Source organism: Bubalus bubalis, chromosome 10 (assembly GCF_019923935.1).
Source record: "Bubalus bubalis isolate 160015118507 breed Murrah chromosome 10, NDDB_SH_1, whole genome shotgun sequence".
NCBI classification, from domain to species: Eukaryota; Metazoa; Chordata; class Mammalia; order Artiodactyla; family Bovidae; genus Bubalus; species Bubalus bubalis.
The window spans coordinates 21,325,674-21,334,855 of NC_059166.1; the positions used below are offsets into that span (position 1 = coordinate 21,325,674).

General features: G+C 37.0%; 1 long non-coding RNA gene across 1 annotated transcript; it reads right to left on the bottom strand.

Annotated features, from left to right (window-relative positions):
- Nucleotides 1-7,355: 7,355 nt before the first annotated feature.
- LOC123327851 lies at nt 7,356-8,849 on the bottom strand. Its single transcript, XR_006542530.1, has 3 exons — nt 8,795-8,849; nt 8,310-8,385; nt 7,356-7,614 (listed from the first exon to the last, which is right to left on the bottom strand). It is a non-coding gene; the product is annotated as an uncharacterized LOC123327851 (long non-coding RNA).
- Between the last annotated feature and the right edge of the window lie 333 nt (nt 8,850-9,182).

The following is a 9,182-nucleotide window of genomic DNA, read 5'->3' on the forward strand; positions in this document are numbered from 1 at the left end:
CATATACACATACAAAATTTTTGCACAAAATTGTGAAATTTCCAGACATAACCAGTTATTCCTTATTATTTCCAACTTAATATCACTGAAAACGAAAGAGGTAATACATTACTATATATCATATAGTGTATATGTAATATATCAAGTTATATACTCATCCTTTGGGACTTGTTGAGATTATACTTATAAGTATAGTATGGAATCAATCAATTTTCATGAATACTCCGTATGTTTTTTTCCTTAAAAAGTGCATTTTTATTAATGTGTATAAAATTTTATATATCTCCATTACACCAGTGTGGTTTACTATCATTTTCAAAGCTTCTACAGCCTTATCTGAATTCTCTCTACATTAATGAAAGAAATATGTTGACATTTTCCACCATGATAGCATTCTCCCTGTAGATGTCTTAGATTCTTAAATATAGTTTGAGGTTATTATATCTTACTGGTGAATTGAACCTTTTATCATAATCAAAGTAATCAAACTTTGATATCATAAAAGGAATCAACTCTCTAACATCATTTTTATTCTGTTTTATCTGCTTGCTTTCAACGTAGAGCCATTTCTTTGCCTTATGTCAGCTTTTTTATGGTTAGTATTCAATTGGTATATATTTTTCATCATTTGCTTTAAATATTTTGGTGTCCTTAAACATTTTACATTGATTCCCTTATAGACAATACACAGCTAAAATTTTTTTTCTTTGCATGCCATCCCTCATGCATGCCACCTCATCTTTCTTATCTGAGTCTTTTATATGCACTTCTTCTGTCCCTCTCTCTCTCTCTGTCTGTTTCTCTCCTACCTAACACGCCTCCTTATATTTTCCTTTTGTGAAGGTATTTGGTAGTCAACTCTCTCAGATTTTATCTGAAAATGTCTTTACCCTCATTCTTGAGAGAGAGCTTCACTGCGTTTACAATTCTAGGTTCATGATTACTTTTTATGAACTAATTGAATGTATAGTTTTCTTCACTTCTGGCTTCAGTTATTGCTGTTGAGAATTCAGTTGTCAGTCTCACTGTCACTCCTTTAGGAGCATGTCTTTTTGACTGTATTTAAGATTAATTCTTTTTCTTTGTTGTCCTGAAGTTCATTCCTGGTTAGACTAGGAATTAATTTAAGTTCTTGGAACTTTAAAAATTCTTGAATTTGATATCTGTTTCTTCTTAGTAGTGTAAATGTCCTACTATTTTCATTATCTTCCTCTGGAATTCTGATTAAATGTATGTGCTACTTATTATATTTTTATGTCTTTTAATCTTTTTATTCTGCTTGTCTTTCTAGACTGTATTCTAGAAACTGAATTCATATTTTTTTTAGTTCACAAATTCTCTCTTCAACTATATTTAATTGGTTGTTTAATTTTCTAATTAGAGCTTTATTTTAATATTTACTCTTTTATTTCTAGAATTTTTATTTGGCTTCTTCTCAAATCTGACTATTCCCTGATTGTAATTTCAAGTTTTTTCTTTTATTAAAGATTGTTTTTTAAAAGTTATGTGCCTGATTTTTTCAATACCTGAATTAATTTTGAATTTGCTTATCTGCTGACTGTTGTTACTGCTAGTTCCCACCTGTATTTTTATTTCCTTTTACGTTTTGTGAGTTTTAACTTTGAGTTGCTCATTTTTCTTTGAGACCTGGGTTGAAGCTAAATTCCTACAGAGATCTGCATCTGATTCTGCCAGTTGCCTCGAGGAGTGTTTGAATCACCCAGGTAGTATGAAATCATATCTCAGATGCGCTGCAAGAACCAGTTTGGATTATAAAAATTCAAAGAAATATTTTTCCCTTCCCTCAGTCCTGGACCTCAGATAGGAAAAATTTCCCCATATCTCCTTTGTGTAGCAAGGTTTTTCTTGCCTAATTATATTTCTCACTGTTCTTGTGCATGTAGCCCATAGAGAGGAGTCCAAACTCTATGAAGTCCAATCTCTTATTAGGTTCCTTGCTTTGGAAACATCCTGAGTTTTATCTCTTCTTTTCCACACCTCATACTGTCACGAAAGCTCAAAATAACTAGAGATGTGTAATCGTTCTCAAGACAAAAATTAGATGTGAGTCTGCTGACCTACTAGGATTCTCTTGTTTTATATATTTGGGGGTTTTGAGGATTTGCTGATCTTCTGAAAAGTTCAAAAATGCATTTAGGAAGGTGTTTCATATATTTTTAACAAAAAAAATTTTTTTTAACATTTTAGTTTCTTCAGGCACAAACAGCTCTTTGGCAGATTAACTTGTGTGATGTACTGCCATATTATTGGAAACAGGAGTACCTGAACATATTCTTAAGGAAATGACATGCTGATTTTTGAGAACTTTTTATAAAAGACAAATTTGACTTAATACTCTATGCATATTATTATTGATAGATACCCACAGAGGCTATCAACATTGCAAAAGTGTTAAAAACAAATGGGAATCATTTTTTTTCAAACTGGAGTAATTGCACAAAATACCTGTAAAATGTACTTAAGGGTTTTTTTTTTTTCTTTCTTTTAAATGGAGACAGCATTAGACAGAGCAAAAATGAGAATAAATTTATTGAAGGAGACAACACCAACTAAAGATTAAAAAATAATTTATAAAGTTAAAGGAGCACAACTACTATCTCCAAGCAATGATTGTAAGAATCTCTTAACTGAAAAACAGCCCCAGCAATGGTAACACATGATAACGAACTTGTTTCATCAGTATTTTGCTTTGTGTTGTTAGCTAATAACCACAAAATCATAAGCCCAGTGAGAACTACTCACAAATAATTAAATACTTTTTGATCTGCTATCTCAAGATGTCAGACTCAAAAATTGAGGAAGACGCTGACAGTGACAAAGTTAAAAAAAAAATTACTTCCTCAAGAAATCCTACTCTTTGCACACCTACAATATAATCAAAGAGAACCAGGGTCAAGTTATAGCAAGAGAGTTTAATTTTTTTTTTACATCTCGTGACATTGCATCTATTTGGGGAAAAAAGAAGACAATATACCCATTCAGAAACCTATGAGAATTGTGTGTTAGGACAACCCTGAATGAGATATTTATCTGGATGGAAAACTTTAAATAAAAAGGATTTTCTTCTTTCCTGCTTCCTCTCTCTTAAACAAGCCCAAGGACTGATCTTATGTCATACTTTTTCTCAATAATGGAATAGAAAATAACTTCAGAGAATAACACTGTGCTCTTCCGGGTAATAAATTTTATGGGTGTTGGGATAAATTGCAAGGAGAGATTGTGAGCCAGTCAGACAAGAAAATGGCATAGAAAGTTTTAGAGATAATACTTCAAAGGTAAGGGACTTTGGAAAACAATTTAAACAAGAAATATAAGAGCATGGTGTTTCGGCTACTTGTTGCAGTATACAAAATGCTTAGGAGTCCTGAGCATCTCTACCTGAAGTCCAACAAAAGTTCTGTATCACTGCAATTGAGCAGATATAGAGAATTTTCACATAAGCTTAGTACACAGGCGTTTGGTTTGTAACTCACCAGGTAATTTTCCATGTCCCCAAACAGCTTTCTATCCCCATTATGTCATGGCCAGTATTATTGGAAGGTATATTTTACTACTAGAGATTCACTAAAGATGTTCAAGGCTTCTGTGGACATACTTCTAAATCCAAACATCCCTCGGAAGTATACAATAATTTTTATCTATCAAAATGTGGAGTTCATCTCTATTGGCAAAGTAGGGAATGATATCTGAAATTCAGAGAAAGGCAGACAGATTTGTAGCAGGCAGTAAGAACACATAACTGAAAAGGCTCTTGAAGATAGTTGGTTAATACAAGTCACATAGCAAGTAAAGAGAAGGAAGGCATGTGATGCTATGGAGTTATATATATACCTATTAGGTGGCCAATGGATAGAGATTAGGTAGACCCCAACTGAATGAAGTAGTTCAAGCATCAGGAAGAAAAGAAAGCTGTAGGGAAGTCTTTCTAACCTATAACCTGTGGTTTTCTACACCAGAGGTTGGCAAACTTTTTGTCCTCCAAAAGCCTTTACACACCCAAAGATTATTGGAGCTCTCAAAAGGCTTTTATTTATAAGGTGATAAGAATAGATATTTGCCGGGGTCCAGCCCCGGCTGATCCAGGGTCTTCGAAGGAGAGACGGCTAGGCGGCCTATTCAAATGTTAATAGATATAATAAAGAGGAATAGAATGAGGATAGCTCAGTAGGAAAATTCAGTGGAGAAAAGAAGCTGAGTGGCTTGGTTTACGCAGAAAATCAATATAACCCGTGACACCAGGTTAGCTCTGACCACGGAGGCCGCAGGCGCCCTCTCGAATAGCGGAAGGTGCCCCACCTTAGACACCTTCTCGAGTGGGTCTTAGAAGCCCAGGCAAATAAATGGTCGCAGAGGACATCCACGCTCCAGATGGACACTAAGCTAGAAGTTAAAGGGAAGAATGACATGGGGAGACCAAGCGTTGGTGAGCAAGGCCCATAGCTTTATTTTCAACAGGGGCTTTTATACCCTAAGTTACACATAGAGGACAATAGGGGATGCAAAATCAGCAGTCTTTGATGCTTATCAAAAACCAGGGTTTCTTTCCTGCAGATTTATCGTATACAAATGGTTTAGGTGATTTACATCATCTTCTGGCCAGAGGCCTATTAACATTTTATGACTCTTGACAAGGACTTATCAACAAAGACTTATTTTCTCTAAGAGTAATTATTTTAAGGTTTGGTGCCATCTTCCGAAGATAAGATTACGTTCCTATAGGGTGGATGTGTAATGGGTTTACAAAGGAAAGAATTTACTACCTTAAGGGTCTAAAGTTACTAACACCAGGCCACTACTTATTTTTTCTACATACCAACTATATTAATTAATGCACATTCAAGGATACAGTTCAAGGGATGTGAAAACTTGGCAACAAACATTGGCTCATCAATGAAATCTTTTACTAGTTTTATTCTGACAGCTTCTAATTCTCTGAGAGGCTCTAAGCTATTTGAATATCTTAAGCTTCCCGTGCCTCTGGAGGCTGGGAGACTGTAAACAATCGTATGCATAGCTGTAGGTGTCCGGGTAAACTTGTCAGGCGAGTTAGAGAGCCATCTGAGGGGTTTGGATTTCAACAGTCCTAATTGCCCAGGAACTTTATTAATTGGAGCTGTAAGTTAACTCTTTGACAGAGAGAGTGAGATGGTGGTGGGGGACAGCCCCCAGTAAAGTCAGAGGTGAGAGCACAAAGCAATAAAGTAGGCAGACTCTGGTTTTTGGGGGGTAGATGCTCGAGAATATCCGGGGGCACTCCCGAGGCTCGATCCCGCCTTTGCGTATGCCGAGCCCCCTTCCTCATGACCTTTGTCACGAGTGGAATGTCTCTCGCTGGCTCCCGGCAGATATTTACCATAATAGGAATTAAAATTTAAGAAAATTAAAATTTCTTAATTAATTTAAAAAATTACAATAATATCACCAATTCAAGTTAACAGAAATAATTTATTTTTATGAAAAATTATCATATTTTCTAAAACAAGAACAAGACTGACTTTGATTTACATTTTGAAAGTCTGGCTTAATAGAAAGTACCTGGATTTGCATATCCATTTCTGAATTCAGTCTGTTACAGCATATTTTATTGAAGAATATGAAGAAAATCTGGTCACAAAGAGGTTTGAATTTGAAAAGGGAAGAATATTATAATAGTCCTTTCAAATAACTGTGAATATTCATCTTTAATATAATACCAAAACTCAAGAAGTGGTAGTTTCTTAAAACTTAAGTATAGAATTTGCAAACTTATCAGTGATGTTACATTAAAATCAATTTATCTAGCTTGTTCTTAAAATAGGTGTTGTACTCAAACATGATTTTGTAATATCACATGTTGGTCATTTGAAAAAAATTTGTGCCGTGAGAAATGAAGTCTTTCCCATATTGACACATTTCACTATACATTATTCAAAATCACATAAGATAAGATCACTGATTTCATTAGGGAAGTACTCACGTGGTCAGATACTGTCAGGCTAGTGGTGGCTGATACACGTTTTCTAAAATTCTAAATTTTGCTTGAAAGTGCAAATGTTTTCATTGACAGCAGACGCTATCAGATGTTTTTCTTGAGTGACAGGCCCATTTGGTTGATTCTAAAGAAAATATTTGTCAAACACTCAATCCTGAAGAACTATTGGTTCGGTTCAGTTCAATTGCTCAGTCATATCTGACTCTTTGTGACCCCATGGACTGCAGCACGCCAGGCTTCCCTGTCCATCACCAGCTCCTGGAGCTTACTCAAACTCATGTCCATCGAGTTAGTGATGCCATCCGACCATCTCATTCTCTGTCGTCCCTTTTTCCTCCTGCCTTCAACCTTTCTCAGCATCAGGGTATTTTCCAATGAGTCAGTTCTTCGCATCAGGTGGCTAAAGTATTGGAGCTTCAGCTTCAGCATCAGTTCTTCCAATTAATATTCAGGACTGATTTCCTTTAGGATTGACTGGTTTGCTCTCCTTGCAGTCCAAGGGACTCTCAAGAGTCTTCTCCAGCATCACAGTTCAAAAGCATAGATTCTTCATTGCTCAGCTTTCTTTATAGTCCAACTCTCACATCCATACATGACTACTGGAAAACCATAGCTTTGACTAGATGGACCTTTGTGGGAAAAGTAATGTTTCTACTTTTTATTATGCTGTCTAGGTTGTTCATAGCTTTTCTTCCAAAGAGCAAGCATCTTTGGCCCTTGTTATTTCTTTCAGGTAAAAATGCCGTTCCTAAGGATGTCTGCTCTTGGACAAGATGGAGTAACAGAAACTGGATTTACCCAACTACCTGATTTTTAAAATGGGCAACAGATTGGAACAGATCCATGAAAGATGGAAAGCAAATGATGCACCTCTGTAATTGCTCCAGTTAAAAGCTTAGAGAGTTTCCAGGTCATAGTGCAGAGAGAGGAAACCAAAAAAGAGACTGTGAGATAACTTACATTGAGGATATGGAACTGAGTTCAGGCAGAACAAGGTGGCTCCTGCTAGTCAGGAAGAATAGGAAAGGAAGATTGTGCAGGGCAGCCTGAAGATCTGTAGAGAACTTCCCCAAGAACATCCAGCTGCTTACTGATTAGTGTACGCATGTAGCAAAACCCACCAAAGTCAGGGAAAGAATCACCTCAAATGATTAGAGGTTAACAGTGCTGTGATCAGGCTTGGGGATTCTACACGTACTTTTCTGCTGGGAAAATGCCTAGGAGTGAAACTGATAGGCTATGTAATATTTGCTATGTAATGTTCTTCTTTAGCAGACACACAACCAATTTAACAGTTCCACTAGACGCTTTCAGTTTTTCTACTTCTTCTTGTGTTGTCTATCATTTTTTTTAATCATTCTGGTGTATATTATCTCATTTAATTTTGATTTGCATTTCCCTGATTACTATGGAAGCAAGTTCCTTTTATGTGTTCTTTGGCTTTGTTTGTATAACCATTATGGCATAACTAATCATTAAAATAACTGTCATAAAAAACAATGTCTTGTTTTATTGATTTAGAACTTTTCTCCTTAGCAATAGTATTATTGCTCAAATATCAAAGCTTAGAGGAAATTTTCTGTCCGAATTGTTTGATGTCTTGGGAAAAGTCCACAGCACATCTGAAATGTGGGGAAAGCACTATTCAATAAGCAGCTTTGGAAAATCTTCATTGATTGCGCTAGCTGGAAATACTTTACCAAACTGAGTAAGTCGGCTCAAGCTTTAATTAGCCAGTGGGTGATGATCAGATTGTAAATAGGCTGAATAGCCAAGCCTGCCCCTCATGAGCTTGTGGGGGAGGTTTGCTATTAGTATTTCTAACTTTAATGCTAGACCAACTTACCTCACCAAGCGAAACTGAGACACTTGGATAAATGGGGCAGAAGATGCTGTCACATGACACTGGCAAATTTTCTTGCAACAAAATTAGAACAAATTGACAGATCTCTGTCAACTTTAGAAATAACTTTGCCATGTAAATAAAAATAAGACTACATTGAAGGGGGCATCTGGTGGTGCGAAAATAGACTGCACATGGCCCAGTGAAAATTAGCTATCGTGAAAGGGTTTGCTAATTATTTTTTTCTTTGGTGCTATCATTCCTGAAATACCTCTACCACCTGAGGCCTTATGCTTGGCTTTTCTCAAATCACTCGATTTAAATATTTTTAAAAACTATAGTGGGTGTCTGTCTTTGCCATCAACATGATCTTGAGGCAGGAAACAGATGGGCTCCAGGTTAGATATTTACAATTGGCCTCCTGTTTGCATTTCATGGGGCATGAAAAAGTAGGGCTTTGGTCTGGATACTTACAACTCTTAGCATTTCCTGAGACAAGCAATAGATGGGCTCCAGTTGAGAAATTTACTGTCAACATTCTGTTTGCTCTCTGAAATGGAAGTAACAACAGAAACAGGATAAATAGCCAATGTTTGTCTTGTAAAGATCTTAAGGTTATACCCATGGTAAGGACAAAGAGGAGCAAAACCCTGTTTGAGTAAAGGATTAAGGGAATCTCCACTTGCCCCCTTGGGACAAGGGAACCACTACACATGTGCAGAAAGGCTCCTTGTGGGTCAGTGCCGGGGTCCAGCCCCGGCTGATCCAGGGTATTCGAAGGAGAGACGGCATAGGCGAGGGTCAGGAAACAACTGCTTAATTACACTTTAATTAAGGATATAAAGAGTAATAGAATGAGGATAGCTCAGTAGGAAAATTCAGTGGAGAAAAGAGGCTGAGTAGCTTGGTTTACGCGGGAGACCAATAAAACTTCAAGACAAGAAGTTTGCACCACTTACGTAGGCCACAGGCGTCCTTCCGTTCTCCCAAAGGAGAGGAGACGCTGAGGCCTCCCCGGTCGGATCTTAGAAGCCCAGGCATAATTAGCAAGCATGGCGCGTTCCGCGCTCCAGATGGAGACTCAGCCAGAAGTTGAAAGAGAGAGAGACATGGGGAGACCAAGTTTTGGTGAACAAGGCCCGCACTTTATTTTCCAAAGTAGTTTTTATACCTTAAGTTGTGCATAGAGGATAATGGGGGAAGGGGTGGAGTCATGCAAGGACAGCAGTTCCTGGTCCTAATCGAAGCCAGGCTTTCAAACTTATCATATGCAAAAGTTCAGGTGAATTACATCATCTTCTGGCCCGGAGGCCTGTTAACATTTTAAGAAACTTATTTTTCTCTAAA